This window comes from Trichechus manatus, unplaced genomic scaffold, assembly GCF_000243295.1.
Source record: "Trichechus manatus latirostris isolate Lorelei unplaced genomic scaffold, TriManLat1.0 scaffold00042, whole genome shotgun sequence".
NCBI lineage: Eukaryota > Metazoa > Chordata > Mammalia > Sirenia > Trichechidae > Trichechus > Trichechus manatus.
In genome coordinates this window covers 14,462,684-14,484,878 of record NW_004443978.1, presented here as the reverse complement: position 1 = coordinate 14,484,878, position 22,195 = coordinate 14,462,684, and the positions used below count along the sequence as shown (strand labels likewise).

At 37.9% G+C, this 22,195-nt stretch overlaps 1 protein-coding gene across 1 annotated transcript in view; it reads left to right on the top strand.

The window, feature by feature from the left end:
• MACROD2 (mono-ADP ribosylhydrolase 2) overlaps positions 1-22,195 on the top strand; it is a 2,703,848-nt gene that overhangs the window by 1,208,426 nt on the left and 1,473,227 nt on the right. The window lies entirely within an intron of this gene.

Here is a 22,195-nt window from a genome sequence, read left to right as displayed (position 1 = left end):
AACTAATAAGTTGTTTCACACGAGACTGGAAACTGCAGATTTTATATATCTGACCAGTCCCTCAATTCCCAAATCTGGAATTGGCAGTGACAATTCCCTGCATGGCAGCCTGGTTTAATTAAAGGCCACAAAGCCAGCTCACCACTGGCTTGCAAACTGCCTAACAAAGCTGTCTTTCAAACACAATTTCCTCTGGTGGGAAGCTGATGAAATGCAAGAGATTCTGTGCAAGTTGTAATTTTAAAAGTCCATTCACAACATCTATGCCCAGCATTTTTGAGGACATTTAAAAGTATTATATAATATTTAAATTATTTATTTTAAATTTGTGCTGTCCTTGTGGGAATTGTCTTAGTAAATAATAATAATAATAAAAGATATCTCAGATTAGAAGTGAAGACACAGATAAGATTATATTTATGAAAATAAAAATAAGATGATTCTTACACAGTTGAATTCATGAATAAACATCTGTGAATGCTTAATATGTACAAGGTAGTATCAAGATCCACCAACCTTCTGTCAGTTTGCCGCACTGTGGTGGCTTGTGTGTTGCTGTAATGCTAGAAGTTGTTAAAACAAAATAATATTAAACCACTAATATGAACTGATTTGAAGTTTATTCAATATGGAGCCCTGAGGGTGCAGTGGTTAAGAGCTATGTCTGCTAACCAAAAGGTCTGCAGTTTGAATCCACCAGCTGCTCTTCGGAAATCCTATGGGGCAGTTCTACTCTGTCCTTTAGGGTCGCTGTGATTCAGAATCAACTCAGTGGCAACAGGTTTGGTGTTTTTGATTTTAGTCAACATACAATTTGCAAATCGGGCAACACTTCTGACTAAAGAGTCAAAAATGTTCCAATGAAAAAGACTCTTCACAGATTTTTATATTCCAGTTTATACATTGCCATGGAAATGGGGCTAGAACAGTGTTTTCATAATAATAATTTACCATATAATAGGTTCTAGTCTGACCTTGGAGTTCCTATTTCTGGAAACTGACTACACATAGATAACTCTTCACAAAGTTCAAGGCGGACATGTTTTACAAATGAAGCTAGGCTATTGTTTGACCTGGTGGAGCAGTGGTTAAGAAGATCGGCTGCTAACCAAAAGATTAGCAGTTCGAATCCACCAGCAGCTGCTAGGAAACCCTGTGGAACAGTTCTACTCTGTCCTATAGGGTTGCTATGAGTCGGGGTTTTTTTTTTTTTTGGTATTGTTTGACCTAAAGATGACTTTAGGAAATCAGTTTCCACAAGGCTTGAGGTTCAAAAGGACATCTAAGGGCAATGACTTGGGTAGGTTACCCCAACCTCCAAGAAAACCAAGAAATCTGGATTCCAGAAGAATTAAACTCCATTCCTCAAAGCTGTTGGGGAAAAGTTACTAAAAACATACCTACCCCCAAGCCAGTTAACCTCTCCACAAAAAATAGAAGAGAAAGAAAAGTTTTATTATTGAATAAGCTGTTAAAAATAATCAAAACTCAAAGAAATTGGAACATAAGGTTTACTCTGAGCAGTTATTCTATATGCATATCGGGAGGCCATTCTGATTCCAAAAAAAAAACAAATGGCTCAAAGTAAGCTAGTTACAATGAGACTTATAAAGATGAGGGAGAAGAACAGAAGACAGAAGATCAACCATTGGCTAATCTTAACATGATTGAATGAACCCTGCCCTCCCCCTTTTACTGACATCAACTGATAATCCGGTTACAAAGTGGTCTCTGGCATTCCACCCACCTGCAGCCATGATATCTTTTGAAATTTAAATTAAGTAAGCCTGGCTTATAACAGGAAAGAAAAGATTAGCAACTCTGGGTGAAAAAAACTGCTGGCAGACTTAATTTTTGGTCAGAAGTTTTGTATGGCTAATGTTTGATTTTGTGGGTAAGAAAACCTGAAAATCAGAGTAAGAAGTCTGTCATTAAATTTTCTCTTCCACAAAGAATTAAATCAGAATGATGCATCAGAAGTAATCTGCTAAAGAGGTTGCAAAAACAGAACGGCGTCGTAACCATTATAGAACTAAGCAGATACAATCCATTATATTCATGTTTTCAAGATAATTTTCTTGTATCTTTATGGCAGGAAGTAGATTTGCAATTGGGGGCTAGGCCACCTGAGGTTATGCTAATCTCGTTCCAGGAAACAGGAAGGCAGGTGAGAATCACCTGAAGTTAGTTTTCAAAGAGGTAGCTGTCAGATCCTTGAGGAGACATCTTAGATTTACTGTCTTTTCATAGAGACAAAGAATTTATGATTACAAATTATTGAAAATGAATTCTGAAAGAACAGGGTAGGAGTGGAGCCTCTTCCCTCATTTTCATCAGGGAGAATTAAAACCTCTTATTTCAATTTGTATTTTTTTCTTACAAAGTGATGCCACTGGTATTTCAAATACCAGCAGGGGTACCCATGTTGGACAGATTTCAATAGAGCTTCCAAACTAAGACAGACTAGGAAAAAAGGCCTGGTGATACACTTCAAAATTAGCCAGTGAAAACCCTATCAATCACAAGAGAATATTGGCTGACTTAGCGTTGTAAGACGAGCCTCCTAGGTTAGAAGGCAGCAATGGACTCAAGCATGCCAGCGATCAGAAGGATGGCACAGAACCAGGCAGCATTGTTACGTTTTACGTGTTGTGCAGAGCTGACTGATAGCAACTTAACAATGACTTAAAAAAACCAAACAACAACCATAGAAAAAAACCTACTTTCTCTGCGGACCTTGATGAGTTGTGGTTACACAAATCTAGAAAAATTCTGAGGTCGAGTTAGTTTTGACAAAGAGCTGGTACGTTAGGAATGGCAGAAAGCTACAATGGTCCTTTCACTAAATCCATCAGTAGGCCTGGGATTTCACTTGAAGTCATCAATCTTAAGCTTCAGAGAGGAGAGGAAGCAGTTTACCTACGTCAATGAAAGGGTTTCATGAATGTGAGCAGCCTGAGATTTAATGGGTGGAGACACACAATAAATAAAAAATGTTGGAATCACGCATCTGGAAGAATGTGGCTTGAACAGCACTACAGATATAAGGATACAATTTGAGTGAGTTAAGAAACAGAGGAGTCCCCGGGTGGCACAAATGATTAAGCACTCAACTACTAACCAAAAGGTTGGTGGTTCAAACCCACCCAGATGCGCCTCTGAAGACAATCCTGGAGATCTGTTCCCAAAAGGTCACAGTCTTGAAAACCCTATGGAGCACAGTTCTACTCTGCACACCTGAGGTTGCCATGAGTCAGAATTGACTCCGCAGAAACTAACAAGAAGAAGCAGAAAATGGTTATTTCAGAAGTTGCAAATTTTCCAGCATGCTTTTTCAGATATCTCATGTCAGCTCAGCCAGGACCTGGGGTCTTCACTTAGAAAACCACAGAAGGGCCTTTTTCCTATGAGTGACAGGAGAACTAAGAACTATGTTTCTTAACTTTAATACGTAAAGTGACTTTGCTAATTAGCACCCTTGGGTTGGAGGAAGGCCTCTTTGAAAGTTATTGACAGGGGGAAGCATGCCAGCTATTACTCACATGCTTTGCCCTGGAATCCTCTTAAATCACAGGGAGGGGGTACGGTGAGAGGGCATGACAACACATCTGTCTTTTGAGATTGCCCAAGTTATAGGAAAAGGGATAATTTTGTGTTAAAATAAAACTAGTAGTAAGATTGACATAGTACAGAACATAAAATTCTTTGTGACTTTTAAGCCAGGAAGAGAAAGACTGAAGAGAAAGGACTCTATATCATTCTGTGAGAATGTCCTTTTTCAGCATTTATTTAGTTTCTATGTGAAGTTTCTCAGGCTGTTGTAGTTTCTTGCCCTGTAGAGAGCTGGCCTCCTCTGCTGCTGCTCTTGATGGGCTCCTGAGAAGGAAGACGACTTCAGATACCACCAGCACTCTCCAATCCTACTTAAACCTTAAATGATGTCAGTGCAAATGGCAAGAGAAAACAAAACAAATCTCAGTCTCCTCATTCCTCACGTTTGGTCACTGCCTGTACATGGACAGAAGTACTTCATACTGAGAGTTGCTCATACCATGACACCAACCTGGCATCTCTCTTTTCTCTTTTCCTTCCTTCCTTCTTTCTTTACTTTTCTTAAACTGACAACCTCAAATGCAAGTACCCAGTTCTTGAGTAGACCCGAACTTAATGTTACAGTAAGAAAAGACTTCCACTTCCCCCTGCGTATACATAAGTCTTAATTTTTGTCAAACTTTCTGACAAAATTCCCTTGGAATTTATTTTGTGTATTTTGTGAAGGAGCAAACTGAGGTTTAAAAAGACACAAAGTCCCAATGTCTCTTAGCTCTCAAAAACAGGGCTAGGGGTAAGGACCCATCTACCTTAATTCCAGCCTTCAATTTAATTTATTAAACTATAATTTATACATGGCCTGCTCCAAACAGTAAGAAACCCTGGTGGCATAGTAGTTAAGAGCTATGGTTGCTAACCAAAAGGTTGGCAGTTTGAATCCACCAGGCGCTCCTTGGAAACCATATAGGGCAGTTCTACTTTGTCCTGTAGGGTCGCTATGAGTTGGAATTGGCTCGATGGCAATGGCAAGGGGTACTTCAAAAAGGAATTTGGTAGAAACTGCAAATCAAGTTCTCTTTCAAAATAGTTCTCCTTTCTTTGGGGAAAGATGGGTATATAAAGGGTAAGGGCAAAGCAAGGTGAAGAGTTTTAGTTAACAGTGAACTAAGATCTGGACTTGTTCTATCACAGATTGGAATTAGACTCAGGAGCCCTGGTGGTGCAGTGGTTGAGAACTACAGCGAGCTATGGCTGCTAACCAAAAAGTTGGCAGTTTGAATCCACCAGCTGCTCCTTGGAAATTTTATGAGGCAGTTCTACTCTGTCCTGTAGGGTCGCTATGAGTTGGAATCAATTTAATGGCAACAGTTTGGGTCAGGTATCCTATTTTCAGCACCATATTTAATGCTCAAATCTACAGGTACTCAGTGAATAAAAAATTGATACTGTTTGGATGAAAATGGTTGCCACTGTGAGCATTCATTCATTAATTCATCCAACAGTCATTTATTGAGCTCCTACTAGGTGTCAAGCACTTTGATTGGGAAGAACAAGCGTTCGTGATCCCTACAATGAGGATAGGAGTGGAGTTAGGGATGTGTGGGAGGTTGAGACAGATGTTAACACATACCTATATCTGAAGCTATGCAGTAGAGAATAACTCATTTATTTCTGGGTAAGTGACTTTAGGATCAGTTTTCTGAACTGAAATCTCTTCTTAAAATATGAATTTCTCATCTGCAACAATTTTTTGTAGCAAAATTGTGGCATTGCATTAGAACTGGTTTAATTAAAACACAATGGTGTAGAATTTAGGTGTTATAACACATCTGTCTATAATCTAGTTAAAATACATATTGTTATTTCATTTCAATTTGAAGTAAGCAGACTTGGCTGTCTAGCAGAAAATTTTATTGGCTTTGATTTTTTTTATAAGTGATTCAAATTACCATCAAAACTTTATTATCATTGATAATAATGCAGTAGGTTGACAAAGGGGTTGACTGGTTGACTGTTGCAATATATAATTAATTTAAAGTAATGTGATACGTTTTCCCTGATCCATATAGCCTTTAAGATGTAACAGGATTTAAGCAAATTATTTTGTCGCATTCTTCCCAGAGATTCGATGTTATGGAAAATAGTTTAAAAACATGAAATGAATTAATAACTCTTTCATAAGAAGACTAGGATATTCTTAATGCCATAATATTATAAACTGGAAGTATTTTGAATTTTTAGACACGCATCTAGCTTAAAATTTTAATGGCTAGATGTAGGTGCCAAAATATTTATAAATAATGGTATACATACATGCTTACAAATTACAAGGGATGAAAAATGGTAAGAACTGGGAAACTGTGGAATTTATTTCTATGAGTATCTTTGAAAATTAGATTTAAAGGCCCTCCTGTTTTGGAAATATTATTGCATGAAAGCAAGAATCTGAAATAAAAGCACAAAAAGATAGCTTTCTAGGCTCTAATCCTGTGTTCCCACTTAAAGTAGCTTTTGGGTGAGCATGATATTAACCATCCTGTCTTCCAAATGCAATAGAATATTTAATGATTTTCCACTGTATTATAGAAAATAGACTTTGTGTTCTCTCTTTTTCTCTCTCTCCTCCCTTTCCCCTTCCACCTCCTTCTTCTGCTATTTTGCCAGAAGCTGTCTGCTTCTTTCCTGGAGTCCAGTAATTGAAGGTAATTTTGTAGAAGATGGTTTCAATTACCTAAAGCCAGTGGAATGTTTAACTGCCCCTTGCTGTTGGTTAACTTGTTTAGGTTGGGATTTCAGATGAATTCAGATTACATGCAACCAGATGTTATCTGCTATGGTAATTTTTTTAAACAAAATTTATATGAGGGAGTGGCATTTGCTACCATATTTAGGTCAACTTCCCTCAAATTTCTTGGAAATGTGCCCCTTTGGGGTAAACTTTTTTTTGTCACAACCACTCAGCCTCTAACAATGAGAATATGTGTACTGTGTGCATTAACTAAGATCTTCTCATTTTCCTCGTGTGTCTTTGTAATATATGATACAGATCAGAAAAGCTGATTTCTCATAAAGACATTTTGTCAGTTATCTAGTGGGAGATTATAGAACTATAAAAGTTCATCTATGTTCATATTGTGCCTAGCCTTCACAGACTTACTGTTATGCTCCAGATAATAGAAAATAAATGTTGTGATATATAATTTCCAAAATCAAAAACCCATTACCGTTGACTCAATTCCGACTCGTAGAGACCCTACAGGACAGAGCAGAACTACCCATAGGGTTTCCAAGATTGTAAATCTTTACTGCCACATCTTTCTCCCTCAAAGCTGTTGGTGGGTTCAAACCACTTGACCTTTTGGTTAGTAGCTGAGTGCTTAACCACCACACCACCAGGGCTCTTTGTGGTATGTAATAAGAAGGAAAAATCTGAACCAATAAAAGTTACCTATAAAACAACAACTAAATGTTTAGTCTGTAGACAATTAAAGACTTATTTCCTTAACTGACAGCTTAAGTGAAGGCTTAGTTGGATGTATTATTTATGCAGGGTGAAACTTAAAATCTGAAAGGTTGAATACACAAATCCTAACTTAGAAAACAGATAAATTAGGGTATAATTAATCTTTATGAAAGAATTATTTGCCTTATCAAGTGATGCAGCATACACTTAAGAATTTTAAAACAAAACAAGTTGGCGTTCTAATGTGATTTAATCTTCAAGGTTTAGACTGCATGTAAATTTTCAGAATAGTAAACACCTTTCGTTGAATTTTCAAATGGCATTAGGTATGATTTTCCTCGTCTATAGGTAGAGAAGGCTACCTATCTTAGGTTGGGTTCTCTAGAGAAGCAAAACCAGTAAAGCCTATAAATATGTATAGAGAGATTTATATTAAGGAAATGGCTCTTGTGGTTGTAGAGGCTGGAACATGGGTCAGGCTGGAGGCTTCTCCTGATTCACATAGCCGCAGGGACTGGCAAACCCAAGATCGGCAAGTCAGACAGCAGGGCTCTGGCTCACAGCCTGTGAAGATGACAAATTCAAAGATCAGCAGGCAAGATGGCAGGTAAGCTGCTAGCTCAAGTCCCAGGAACTGGAGGTCAGATGAACAGGAGCCAGCTGCAGGATCCAGAGTGAGCAAAAGCCCACAAGCCTCGCCAGAAAGTCCGCTTATATTGGATTCGGGCCACACCCCCAAGGAAACTCCCTTTCAACTGATTGGCTACTCACAGCAGATCCCATCATAGAGGTGATCACATTATATCAATATCATCATGGTGGTGATCATATCATTATATGACTGCCAGACTACATCATAACTGCCAAACCACTGAGAATCATGGCCCCGCCAAGTTAACACACAATCTTCATGATCATACCACTCAAAAGTTGTTTTCGGAACTAAAAGAATACATGCACACACACACACATATATATACACACACACATATATATGTGTATATATATACACATATATGCATATATATGCATACATATATGTATATATACACATATATGAATATAGATTCACCATCTACGTAGTATATTATTGTATATTTATATATATAGATAGATGTAGTGTAGATTATAGGTATAGGTATGGCACAGTGGTTAAGAGCTTAGCTGCTAACAAAAAGGTCAGCAGTTCGAATCCACCAGCTGCTCCTTGAAAACCCTATAGGGTAGTTCTACTCAGTCCTATAGGGTTGCTATGAGTCAGAACTGACTCAATGGCATAGGTATAGATAGAGACAGAGATAGAGATCGATGAAAGGATTCGGTGTTTTCTGCACAGGAAGAAGAGATGCCTAACAGGAGCCATGAACTTGAAGGGATGTAGCCACTATCACACTCATGACCAATTTGGAAAAGGTGGGTTAGGGGAAAATATAAAATCTTAACCTCTCTTCCCACTACCTGTTCTTCCAGGGCCTCCCACTGCACTCACCTAACAGGAAGCCGGAAGGCAAGAAAGCCAGTTGAAGTGGTTGTAGGGGTCAACCTGCAAAAAGCAGGGAAGGGAAGGGTGGAAATGGAGATAGAGGATCAGAGGAAAAACTAGCCCATCAGTTTCTACCACCAGCGCTATCAAAGGTTCACATAATTTGGACTTGCTGAAAAATTGCTATTGACTCAGTTGTTTTACCACTATTTTAGATTATCATCTTCTTAGGTGATTAATGTATTTAATAAGCCAAGAGCACTGTTTCTTTCAGATTCAGACTTGATTGTTCTTTATTAAACAATTATGGTTATGAACCAAATATCTAATTAATATAGAAAAGCTACATCATAATATTTGATTTCTTTTTAATATACACTGTGTATATTGCCTCTTAATAGCAACTATATATGCAAAATACATTTAACAAATCAGTGTTAAGCTGTAAAATAATTTTGGATATAAAACACAAAGTACACACTATTATTTCTGTTTGGGTTTTACTCATCCTATGGATTCATGTTTAAAAATAAAACTTTAACAGAGATGGGAGACTTGTTATTTGAAAAGTAATAAGAGAAATTATTTTTTTAAACAATTTCATACAAAAGAATTTAGATAAAAATATTTGATTGAAAACAAATGTACTGAGCCCAAAATAACCATCTCTACAGCTCATTAAATTTCTAAGAGCTAGATTCATATAGGTATAATGCTAAAATTCTATCTATACATTCAGAAAATACATATTCTCTGAAATAGTGGAATTAAGCTAGATATTAATAATAAAATGACAAACTAAAAGATCTCCAAATGGTGGGAAATTAAGGAATGACCTAAATAATCCATTGATTTAGAATATAAATATATATTAATATAAATTTGAAAATATTGTTAACTAAATGATAATGAAAATATTACAATATTAAACCCTGTAAGATACAGGTAAAGAAGTACTTAGAAGGAAATTTATGGCCTTAAATGCATATACTAGAAATTAAGAAAGGTTGGAAATCAGTGAGTTAACCATCCAGCTCAAGAAGCTGGGAAAATTGTAGCAAAAGTAGAAGAAAGAATATAATAAAGATAAGAACAGAAATCAGTGAAAAGAAAACAAACCTCTGATAGAGAAAATCAGCACAGCAAAGGCTGGTTCTTTAAAAGATTACACTATTGTTAATCTCTAGTGAGACTGAGGCAGAAAAGAGGGAGCATGCATATGAATTACCAGTATCAGCAATCACGACAAATCTTACAAAATTTTTTTAACAATAAATGAAAATTATGGATAAATTTATGCCAATAAATTTGAAAATTTAAATGTTTCATAAATGTCTTTGGCATAAAAAATTTGTGTATTCATATATCTCTTAAAGAAATTGAAACCATAATTAAAAAACCTTCCCACTAAGATAACTCCAGCCTAGATGTCTTCAATGGTGAATTTTTTCAAAAATTTTAGAAAGAAATTTATGCTTTATAAAATCTCCCAAAGAAAAGGAAAAAAGAGAGTATTTCAAAACTCATTTTATAAGATCAGCATAAGTTTGATGGAAAAGCTTGACAAGAATTTTGTATGAAAGGTAAATTTTAGGCCAGTGTCTTTGGTGAACAAAAATTCAAAAAAAAAAAAAAAAATCCTAAATAAAATACCATCAGATAGAATCCCAAAATATAAGAGACAGTATGTTACAATTAAATTTGAATTATCATAGAAATAACTGTTAGAAATGTCCTTGTAATTCATTAACAAATGAATCTATATAATTAATAACATTAACAAAATAAAGTAACTTTTAAATAGATGTAGAAGAAAGTTTTCAATAAAATTTAGCACCATTCACAATAAAAGTTTTTAGCAAACTAGAACAAGAAGAGTACTTTCTTTGTCTGATAAAAGTATCTACCAAAACCAAAAATCATCATATTAATGGTGGAATATTGAGATCAGGAACGAAACAAAGATTTCTACTATAACCACTTGTATTTAATATTTTACTGGCTGCTCTAGTAAGATAAGAAAAAGAATTAAAATGTATAAGAATTAGAAGGAAAAAAATATTACTCACAAATAGACTGCTTATGTATGTAGAAAATCCATATGAATCTACAGGTGAATTAATATATGAATTTAACAATGTTTTCAAAGCTGAATACAAGGTCAATATACATAAACCAATAGTATTTCTATATACCTATAATAAACAATGAGACATTGGAAAGTTAAACAGATGAAATTTATTCAATACGTATTTACCACAGTTAAAAAAGAGTCCTTGAAAACAACGTAATTAAATTATCTTCAGAAAATATCACATCCCTAGGAATAAGTCTAATAAAAGATATGTTAAGCCTCTGCAAAGTAAAACAAAAAACATTACTGAGAGAAATGAGATTACACATAAATTAATGGAGAGATATGCCAGGTTCAAGAATTAGAAGACAGTAAATTATAAAGATAATTTTGTTTATTGTTGTAATTTAAGTGAAAGTTTACATCTCAGGTTAGTTTCTCATACAAAAATTTATACATACATTGTTATGTGACCCTAACTGCTCTCCCTATACTGTGACGGCACACTCCTCCTCCTTTCAACCCGATTTCCCATGTCCATTCAACCAGCTACTAACCCTCTCTGCCTTCTCATCTCACCTCCAGACAGAAGTTGCCCTTTTAGTCTCATGTGTCTACTTGAGATAAGAAGCACACTCTTCACGAGTATCATTTTATGTCCCACAGTCCCGTCCAATCTTTGTCTGAAGAGTTGGCCTCGGGAATTGTTTTAGTTCTGGGTTGAGAGTCCGGGGGCCGTGCTTTCCACGGTTCCTCCAGTCTCAGTCAGACCATTAAGTCAGGTCTTTTTACTAGAATTTGAGTTCTGCATCCCACTATTCCCCTGCTCCATCAGGGACTCCCTATTGTGTTCCCTGTCGGGGCGGTCATTGGTGGTAGCCGGGCACCATCTAGTTCTTCTGGTCTCAGGCTGATGGAGTCTATGGTTTATGTGGCCCTTTTGTCCCTTGGGCTAATATTTTCTTTGTGTCTTTCGTGTTCCTCATTCTCCTTTGCTCCAGGTGAGTTGGGACAAATCGATGCATCTTAAATGGCCACTTGCTAGCTTTTAAGACCCCAGATGCCACTCATCAAAGTGGGATACAAAATATTTTTTTAATAAAGTTTGTTATACCAATTGACATAGATGTCCCCTGAAACCATGGTCCCCAGACCCCCGCCCCTGCTACTCTGTCCCTTGAAGTGTTTGATTATATTCAGGAAACTTCTTAGCTTTGGTTTAGTCTAGTTGTGCTGACTTCCCCTGTAGTGTGTGCTGTCCTTCCTTTCACCTAAGATAATTCTTGTCTACTGTCTAGTTAGTGAATAACCCTCACCCTCCCTCCCCAGCCTCGTAACCACAAAGAATGTTTTCTTCTCTGTTTAAACCTTTTATTGAGTTCTTATAATAATGGTCTTATACAGTATTTGTCCTTCTCTGACTGACTAAATTCAGCATAATGCCCTCCATATTCCTCCATGTTATGTTTCTCAGCTTCATCATTATTCTTTATCATTGTGTAATATTCCATTGTGTGAATATACCATAATTATCCATTCATCCATTGATGGGCACCTAGGTTTTTTCCATCTTTTTGCTATTGTGAACAGTTCTGCAATGAACATAGATGTGCATATATCTATTCATGTGATGGCTCTTATTTCTCTAGGATGTATTCCAAGGAGTGGGACTGCTGGATGGTATGGTACTTCTATTTCTAGCTTTTTAAGGAAGCGCCAAATCGATTTCCAAAGTGGTTGTACCATTTTACAATCCCATCAACAGTGTATAAGTGTTCCAGTCTCTCCACAACCTCCCCAGCATTTATTATGTGGTGTTTTTTGGATTAATGCTAGCCTCGTGGGGATGAGATGGTATCTTCATTGTAATTTTAATTTGCATTTGTCTAACGGCTAATGATTGTGAGCATTTCTTCATGTGTCTGTTAGCTGCTTGAATGTCTTCTTTGATGAAGTGCCTGTTCATATCCTTTGCCCATTTCTTAATTGAGTTATTTGTCTTTTTGTTGTTAAGGTTTTGCAGTATCTTGTAGATTTTAGAGATTAGACACTGATCGGATTTGTCGTAGCCAAAAATTTTTCCCAGTCTGTAGGTTGTCTTTTCACTCTTTTGTTGAGCATAAGTATTTGATTTGTAGGAGCTCCCAGTTATTTAGTCACTCTTCTGGTGCTTGTGCAATGTTACTTATGGTTCATATTCTGTTTATGCCATGTGTTAGGGCTCCTAGTGTTGTCCCTACTTTTTCTTCCATGATCTTTATTGTTTTTGATTTTATATTTAGGTCTTTGATCCATTTTGAGTCAGTTTTTGGGCATGGTGTGAGGTATGGGTCCTGTTTCAGTTTTTTGCAGGTGGATATTGAGTTATGCCAGCGCCATTTGTTAAAGAGACTGTCTTTTCCCCAATTCAAGGACTTTGGGCCATTGTCAAATATCAGCTGCTCATAGGTAGATGAATTTATGTCTGGGTTCTCAGTTCTGTTCCTTTGGTCTATACATCTGTTGTACCAGGCTGTTTTGACTACCGTGGTGTATAATAGGTTTTAAAATCAGATAGTGTGAGGTCTCTGACTTTGTTCCTCTAATTGAGTAATGCTTTACTTATCTGGGGCCTCCTCCCTTTCCGTATGAAGTTGGTGATTTGTTTCTCCATCTCATTAAAAAATGATGGTGGAATTTGGATTGGGATTGCATTGTATCTGTGGATCGCTTTGGGTAGAATTGACATTTTCACTATGTTGAGTCTACCTATCCATTAACGAGGTATATTTTTCCACTTATGCAGGTCTTTTTTGGTTTCTTAAAGTAGTTTCTTGTAGTTTTCATTGTATAGATCTTTTACGTCTCTGGTTAGATTTATTCCTAAGTGTTTTATCTTCTTGAGGGCTATTGTAAATGGTATTGATTTGGTGATTTCCTCTTTGAAGTTCTCTTTATTGGTATAAAGGAATCCAACTTATTTTTCTATGTTTGTCTTGTATCCTAATACTTTGCTGAAAACTTCTATTACTACCAGTAGTTTTCTTGTGGATTCTTTGGGGTTTTCTGTGTATAACATCATACCATCTGCAAATAGAGATACTTTTACTTTTTTCTTACCAATTTGGATGCCCTTTATTTCTTTTTCTAGCCTAATTGCTCTGGGTTAGACCTCCAGCACAATGTTGAATAAGAGTAGTGATAAAGGGCATCCTTGTCTGGTTCCCATTCTCAAAGGGAATGCTTTCAAAGTCTCTCCGTTTAGGATGATGTTGGCTTTTGGCTTTGCATAAATGCCCCTAATTATGTTGAGGAATTTCCCTTCTATTCCTATTTTGTTGAGAGTTTTTATTATGAATGGATGTTGGACTTTGTCAAATGCCTTTTCTGCACCGATTGGTAAGATCATGTGGTTCTTATCTTTTGTTTTATTTATGTGATGGATTACATTCATTGTTTTCCTAACGTTGAACCATCCCTGCATACCTGGTAAATCCCACTTGGTCATGGTGAATTATTTTTTTGATATGTTGCTGAATTCTGTTGGCTAGAATTTTGTTGAGGATTTTTGCATCAATGTTCATGAGGGATATTGGTCTGTAATTTTCTTTTTTTGTGGTGTCTTTACCTGGTTTTGGTATCAGGGTTATGCTGGCTTCATAGAATGAGTTTGGGAGTATTCCATCCTTTTCTATGCTCTGAAATACCTTTAGTAGTAGTGGTGTTAACTCTTCTCTGAAAGTTTGGTAGAATTCTCCAGTGAAGCCATCCAGGCCAGGGCTTTTTTTTTTGTTGGGAGTTTTTAAATTATCTTTTCAATTTCTTCTTTTGTTATGTGTTTGTTTAGTTGTTCTACCTCTGTTTGTGTTAGTTTAGGTAGGTAGTGAGTTTCTAGAAATTTGTCCATTTCCTCTAGGTTTTCAAGTTTGTTAGGGTACAGTTTTTCATAGTATATCTGTTATGATTCTTTTAATTTTAGTTGGGTCTGTTGTGGTATCTCACATCTTATTTCTTATATGGGTCATTTGCTTCCTCTCCTGTTATTCTCTTGTCTGTTTGGCCAATGGTTCATCAATTTTGTTGTTCTTTTCAAAGAACCAGTGTTTGGTCTTGTTAACTATTTCAATTGTTTTTCTCTTCTCTATTTCATTTAATTCTGCTCTGATTATTATTATTTCCTTTCTTCTTGTGCCCCTGGGCTTCTTTTGCTTCTCTTTTTCTACTTGTTCCAGTTGTAGGGTTAATGTTTTGATTTTGGCCCTTTCTTCTTTTTGGATGTGTACATTTATTGCTATAAATTGACCTCTGAGCACTGCTTTTGCTGTTTCCAAAAGGTTCTGGTAGGATGTGTTTTCATTCTCGTTTGATTCTATGAATTTACTTATTCCATCCTTGATTTCTTCTATAACCCAGTAGTTTTTGAGCAAGGTGTTATTCAGTTTCCACGTGTTTGATTTTTTTTCCCTTGTTTTTTCTGTTATTGATTTCTACTTTTATGGCTTTATGGTCAGAAAAGACGCTTTGTAATATTTCGATGCTTTGGATTTTGTTAAGGCTTCCTTCATGGCCTAATACATGGTCTATTCTGGAGAATGTTCTATGTGCTTTGGGAAAGAAATTATACTTGGCTGCTGTTGGGTGGAATGTTCGCTATATGTGTAGAAGCTCAAGTTGGCTTATTGTTGCATTTAGATCTTCTGTGTCTTTGTTGAGGTTTTTTCTGGATGTTCTGTCCTTCACTGAAAGTAGTGTGTTGAAGTCTCCTACTGCTACTGTTTAGCTGTCTGTTTCTCTTTTCAATGCTGTTAGCATTTATTTTATGTATTTTGGAGCCCTGTTGTTGGGTGCATAAATATTTAGTATAGTTATGTCCTCCTGATGTATTGACCCTTTAATCATTATATAGTGTCCTTCCTTATACTTTGGGGTGTATTACTTTAAAGTTTATTTTGTCAGAGATTAATATTGCCACTCATGCTCTTTTTTAAGTGTTGTTAGCTTAATATATTTTTTTCCATCCTTTAAGTTTTAGTTTGTATCTTTAAATCTAAGACGTATCTCTTTAAGCAGCATATAGATGGATCATGTTTTTTATCCAATCTGCCAATCTCTGTCTCTATTGGTGCATTTAGTCCATTTACATTCAGCATAATTATTGATAGGTATGAGTTTAATGCTGTCTTTTTGATGGGGTTTTTTGTGTGTTGTTCCTAGTTTCTTTGTTCTACTTAATTGTCTGCACTGAGTCGTTTTTCTTTATGCATTTTCTTTTCATCTTCTTCATTGTTGTTTATTTTGTATTTGCTGAGTCTTTATATTTTTCTTGGTTTTTATTTTGATGTGTAGGATTGTTAGTTTCCTTTGTGGTTACCTTAATAGTTATCCCTATTTTTCTAAGTTTAAACCAGTTTTTTATTTCTTTATATCACCTTGACTTCCTCTCCATACAAAAAATCTATTTCTACATTTTTTAGTCCCTCATTTTTGTTTTAATGTCATCATCTTTTACATATATGCATCTCTGTTTCCCTATTTTCAGAGTTTTAGCTTTGATTATTTTTGTGACTTCCCTATCTGGTTTGATATCTGTTTGCTCTGTCCTGTGTTCTAGTCTTGGGTTGTAACCTGAAGTTATAGATTTTCTAACCAGAGGACTCCCTTTAGTATTTCTTTTAATTTTTGTTTGGTTTCTGCAAATTCCCTAAACTTCTGTTTATCTGGAAATGCCCTAATTTCACCATCATATTTGAGAGACAGTTTTGCTGGATACATAATTCTCAGCTGGCAATTTTTTTCCTTCAACACTTTATATATGCCATCCCATTGCCTTCTTGCCTGCATGGTTTCTGCTGAGTAGTCCAAGCTTATTCTTATTGACTCTCCTTTGTAGATAACTTTTCGTTTATCCCTAGCCACTCTTAAAATTCTCTCTTTATCTTTGGTTTTGGCATGTTTGATTATAATATGTCTTTGTGACTTTCTTTTGGGATGTACCTTATGTGGGGTTCAATGAGCATCTTGGCTAGATATTTTGTCATCTTTCACGATATCAGGGAAGTTTTCTGCCAACAAATCTTCAACAATTCTCTCTGTATTTTCTGTTATCCCTGCCTGTTCTGGTACTCCAATCACTCGTCGGTTATTTCTCTTGATAGAATTCCACATAATTTGTAGGGTTTCTTCATTTTTTCTAAAAATCTTTTATCTGATTTTTCCTCAGATAAGTTGGTGTCAAGTGCTTCATCTTCAATCTCACTAATTCTGACTTCCATTGCCTCAATTCTGTTCCTATGACTTTCTATTGAGTTGTCTAATTTTGAAATTTTATTGTTAATCTTCTGGATTTCTGACTGCTGTCTCTCTATGGATTCTTGCAGCCTGTTCAATTTGTTCTTATGCTCTTCTCTAATCTTCTTAATTTCCTCTTGCATGTTTCGCATTTTGCATTTTGCTTAATTTCCTTCCTGATCTCTTGAAGAGTTCTGTATATTAATCTTTTGTATCCTGCCTCTGGTAATTCCAAGAAAAGTTCTTTCTCTGGAAAATTTCTAGATTCTTTATTTTGGGAGCTTGCTGAAGCCGTCATGGTCTGCCTCTTTATGTGATTTGCTATTGACTGCTGTCTCTGAGCCATCAATAAGTAATTATATTTATTTTATGTTTGCTTACTATGTCCCAGCTTCTTGTTTTATTTTGTTTTGATATGCCCAGATAGGCTGCTCATGTGAGGTAGCCTGATATCCAGCACCCCTGAAGCTCCAATGTCCTGCCACCAGGTGGCCAAAACTGCCACCAAGTATGTGAGTCCAGGAGTCTCCCGACTCCTCCTGTATGGATTCAGCTCAGGTGTCCAGGTAGTTGGCTACCAAGTGTGTTGTGCAGGCTGTCACCTAGAGCTCTAGAGAGGCATCATGGGTGATTGGTGTAGGCACAGGCATCTGGCTGCAGCAGGGGGACACAGGCTGAGCAAGGCATGGGGCCGTCGGCCACCCTAAGTGTCCAGAAGGAGAGCATGTCCCTGTTCCCTAGAGCACGTAGATGGTTGGGTTTTATAGCCAGACTATGAGCACCCAAAGCTGTTGGCTCTAAGGACTAGGGGTCACCTCTTATTCTTGGGCTCCTGTCATAGGTGGGTAGGTGGCATGGGTGGAGCCACCAGTCCTCAGGCCCCTGATGTGCTTAGGCAAAGTCCCTGCTTAATGGACAGGGCAGTGTCAAATGTCAAGAACCTGTTGCTTCACAGCTGAAACAGTTGAAGTTAGGCTTCAGGTGTATACCCTGTTGTATTGTGGTAATGAGGGCCTAAGCTGTTGAAATGGGCCCACACAAGTCTATGCAGGGGGAAGGGCACTCAGAGTCTGTGGATCCCTTATGCCTGTGCCTAGGCAAAGGAACTATGCCTACCCTGAATTCCTGGCTTAGGGGAGCTGGCAGATTACTTTTTCCCTTTTTGTTAATTTGTTCATTCTCCAAGGCTGGAAGGATGACTCAGGGCGCGTGAGGGGTCCTACTTCCAGCTCAGGGTACTCGGCAATTGCTGAAGCTGGTTCCAGACCCAGTGCAGAGCAGGGGGCAGGGAGGTAAATGGGAGAGAGGTTTTTCCCTAAGGGGGATGTTTTTGATCCGCACGGTAGGCCAGATGCAAGTACTTATCTTTCACTGACAGAAGACTGCTTCTCACTGGTTCTGGATAGCTGAGTAGAGTCTCTGCCACTGGGTCTCTCCCGATGTGGAAAATGCCTCCTGAGCGCTACTGCTTGCCTGCCTCACCGTGCACCACGAGCTGATCAGGTTCTCGCCAGCTCAGGTCTGGCAACTCCTCCTTGCTTCCAAACCATCTCTCCCTCCCCCTGCCTCTCCCTCCTTGCTTCCAAACCATCTCTCCCTCCCCCTGCCTCTCACTCTGATTCCTCAACTTTGCCTTTGATGATCAGTGCTCCTAGATTGTCATATATAATCAATTCACTTGTTTTTTCAGGTCTTTGTTGTAAGAAGGACCACCGGAAGAGTCTGACTACTCTGCCTTCTTGGCCCGGCCTAGTGTCTCCTCTATAAAGGTTATTAAATATTACGATGATCAGTTATTTCCAAGCTTTCTTTAGATTCAGTGCAATAAATATCCTAGCAAGTGTGTGTGTATGTGTGTGTGTATAGAAGAGGTGATGGTTGTGCATGAGGTGAACTGGCCATTGAGTAAATCCATGGCTCTCCAAAGGAAGGCCAGAATTCTAACACTGAACCACTACTGCCCTGCCCCCATTTGGTGCATACCCAGCCTGATGTTAGACATGGAATGGGGAAAAGTAGCTAGGTTTAATGTGGATGCAAACTGAAATGCCCGTAAGGACCAGGGAGATAACCTAAATGAACAAAATGGTAATGGTTTAAGAAAAACAACAAAGAAAGTGCCATGATAAGTGTTGTTGCTGTTAGGTGCCATTACCAAAAAACCAAACAAAACCCATTGCCGTTGAGTCAATTCTGACAACTCATAGTGACCCAATGTACAACAGAACAGAAACACTGCCCAGTACTGCGTCATTCTCACAATCATGTGTTGCTTGAGCCCACTGTTGCAGTCACTGTGTCAATTCATCTTATTGAGGGTCTTCCTCTTTTTCGTTGACCCTCTACTTTACCAAGCGTGATGTCATTCTCCAGGGACTGGTCCCACCTAATAACATGTCCAAAGTACAAGAGACAAAGTCTCACCATCCTTGCTTCTAAGCAGCATTCTGGCTGTACTTCTTTCCCGACAGATTTGTTCCTTTTGGTAGTTCATGGTAGATTCAATATTCTTTGCCAACACCATAATTCAAAGGCATCAATTCTTCTTCCATCTTCCTTATTCATTGTCTAGCTTTCACATGCATATGAGGCAGTTGAAAACACCATGGCTTGGTTCAGGTGCACCTTAGTCGTTAAAGTGGCATCTTTGCTTTTGGACACTTTAAAGAGGTCTTTTGCAGCAGATATGTTCAATGCAATGCATTGTTTGATTTCTTGAGTACTGTTCCCATGGACATTGATTATGGATCCACGTAAAACGAAATGCTTCACAACTTCAGTATTTTCTCTGTTCACCGTGATGTTGCTTATTTGTCCAGTTGTGAGGATTTTTGTTTTTTATGTGGAGGTGTAATCCATACTGAAGGCTGTAGTCTTTGATCTTCATCAGTGAGTGCTTCAAGTCCTTTTCACTTTCAGCAAGCAAGGTTGTGTCATCTGCATATCACAGGTTGTTAATGAGTCTTTCTCCAATCCTGTTGCACCATTCTTCTTCATTCAGTCCAGCTTCTCGGATTATTTGCTCAGCATACAGATTGAATAGGTATGGTGAAAGGATACAACTCCAATGCATACCTTTCCTGACTTTAAACCACGCGGTATCCCCTTGTTCTGTTGAAATGACTGCCTCTTGATCTGTGTCCAGGTTCCTCATGAGCACAATTAAGTGTTCTGGAATTCCCATTCTTTGAAATGTTATCCGTAATTTGTTATGAACCACACAGTCAAATGCCTTTGCATAGTTAATCAAACGCAGTCAAACATATTTCTGGTATTCTCTGCTTTTAGCGAGGATCCATCTGACATCAGCAATGATATCCTTCCCTTGCGTCCTCTTCTGAATCAGGCTTGAATTTCAGGCAGTTCCCCATCGATGTGCTGCTGCAACCATTTTTTAATTATCTTCAGCAAAATTTTACTTTTGTGTGATATTAATGATATTATTCAATAATTTCCACATTCTCTTTGATCACTTTTCTTTGGAATGGGCAGAAACAGATTTCTTCCTGCCAGTTAGCCAGGTAGCTGTCTTCCAAATTTCTTGGCAGAGACAGTGAGCACTTCCAGAGCTGCATTGTTTGTTGAAACATCTCAATTGGTATTCTATAAATTCCTGGAGCCTTGTTTTTTGCCAATGCTTTGAGTGCAGCTTGGATTTCTTCCTTCACTACCATTTGTTCTTGATCATATGCTGCCTCCTGAAATTTTTTAAAGTCGACCAATTCTTTTTGGTGCTCTGTGTATTCCTTCCATCTTCTTTTGATACTTCCTGTGTCATTTAATATTTTCCCCATAGAATTCTTCAATATTGAAGCTTGACTCCATCCACATCATTAAGGTCATAGTGCAGTGGTTAACAGATTGACTGCTATCCAAAATGTCAGCCATTGGAATCTACCAGCCCCTCCTTGGAAACCCTATGGGGCAGTTGTCTTCTGTCCTATAGGGTCGCTATGAGTCAAAATTGACTCAACAGCAATAGGTTTTCTACTTTGAGGAGGCAGCTCTTTGCTAGTTTTACTCTGAGTGCCTTCCAACCTAAAGGGCTCATCTTCTAGCACTATATCAGAAAGCTTTCTGCTACTGTTCATAAGATTTTCACTGGCTAATTTTTTCAGAAGCAGTACACCAAGTCCTTCCTAGTCTGTCTTAGTCAGGAAGCTCAACTGAAACTTGTCCACCATGGGTGACCCTGCTGGTATTTGAAATATCAGTGGCATAGCTTCCAGCATCACAGCAACGTGCAAACCATCACAGTATGACAAACTGACAGATGTGCTGGGCCATAATAAGTGAGACTGATAATTTACCTCAGTGCCCTGAAAACAATGTGCCTGTGCCTGTGGGCTGAGGAGTCTATTTCAACTCATAGCAACTCTATAGGACAGAGTAGAACTGCCCCATGAGGGTTTCAGGGCTGTAATTTCAAGTAAGCAAATTGTGACTCTTTCTCCTGTGGAGTGCCTCGTGGCTTTGAACTGCTGACCTTTCAGTTAGCCCTTTCAAGACCCGGTTATTTTCTGCCGTGAATTTTTTGTTGATACCATGTGTTTTCAGTAGTGGAACTCGTGCTGAGTCATTTAGTGTGCTTGAATTTTTGGTTGGAAATATAGATTTTGGAGCCCTGGTGGCACAGTGGTTAAGAGATCAGCTGCTAACCAAAAGGTCAGCAGTTCAAATCCACCAGCTGCTCCTTGGAAACCCTATGGGGCTTTTCTACTCTATCCTATAGGGTGTCTATGAGTTGAAATTGACCTGACAGCAATGAGATTCTATTTTAATATAGATTTTAGGAAATATTATGAAACTATATGATTTGGGGGAGCCTGTCTGGCCCACTGGTATTGGGTAGCAGGCTTTATTGGGGGTGCCTTCCATTTGGGTATGAGGAACCTCTAGTTTTGCCTAATACCCCAGCTATTTTGCTTCAATGAATGTTTCTTTCACCTTTCAGTGTTACACAAGTCCCCACTGGAGGGGAGCAAATACTTTCAGTGGTAAAAGTATACTCCCAAAGACCTTCACTGACATAAAAAGTGAGTGGCATACTGCATGTTCCATGAGTCTCAAAAGGGTTAGTAGCGGAGCACTTTACCACGGTACCACCATGTCTCCTGAAGACGATAAAGAGTGGTTTTGAACTGGAACCATCCAAAGGGGGGCAGGTCCTACTCAGCCCCAGCTGATTATATCCATGCAGGAATTGGGGCCCTCTGCTGTTACATCTTGGTTTTTCAAGAGAAGCCTGAAATATCTCTCAAAAAAAAAAAAAAAAAAAAAAAACTGAAAGCAGTTCCATTAAAAACTAACAAATACGCAGAGTTTGTGCTAACACTAAGATCCAAAGAAAATAATT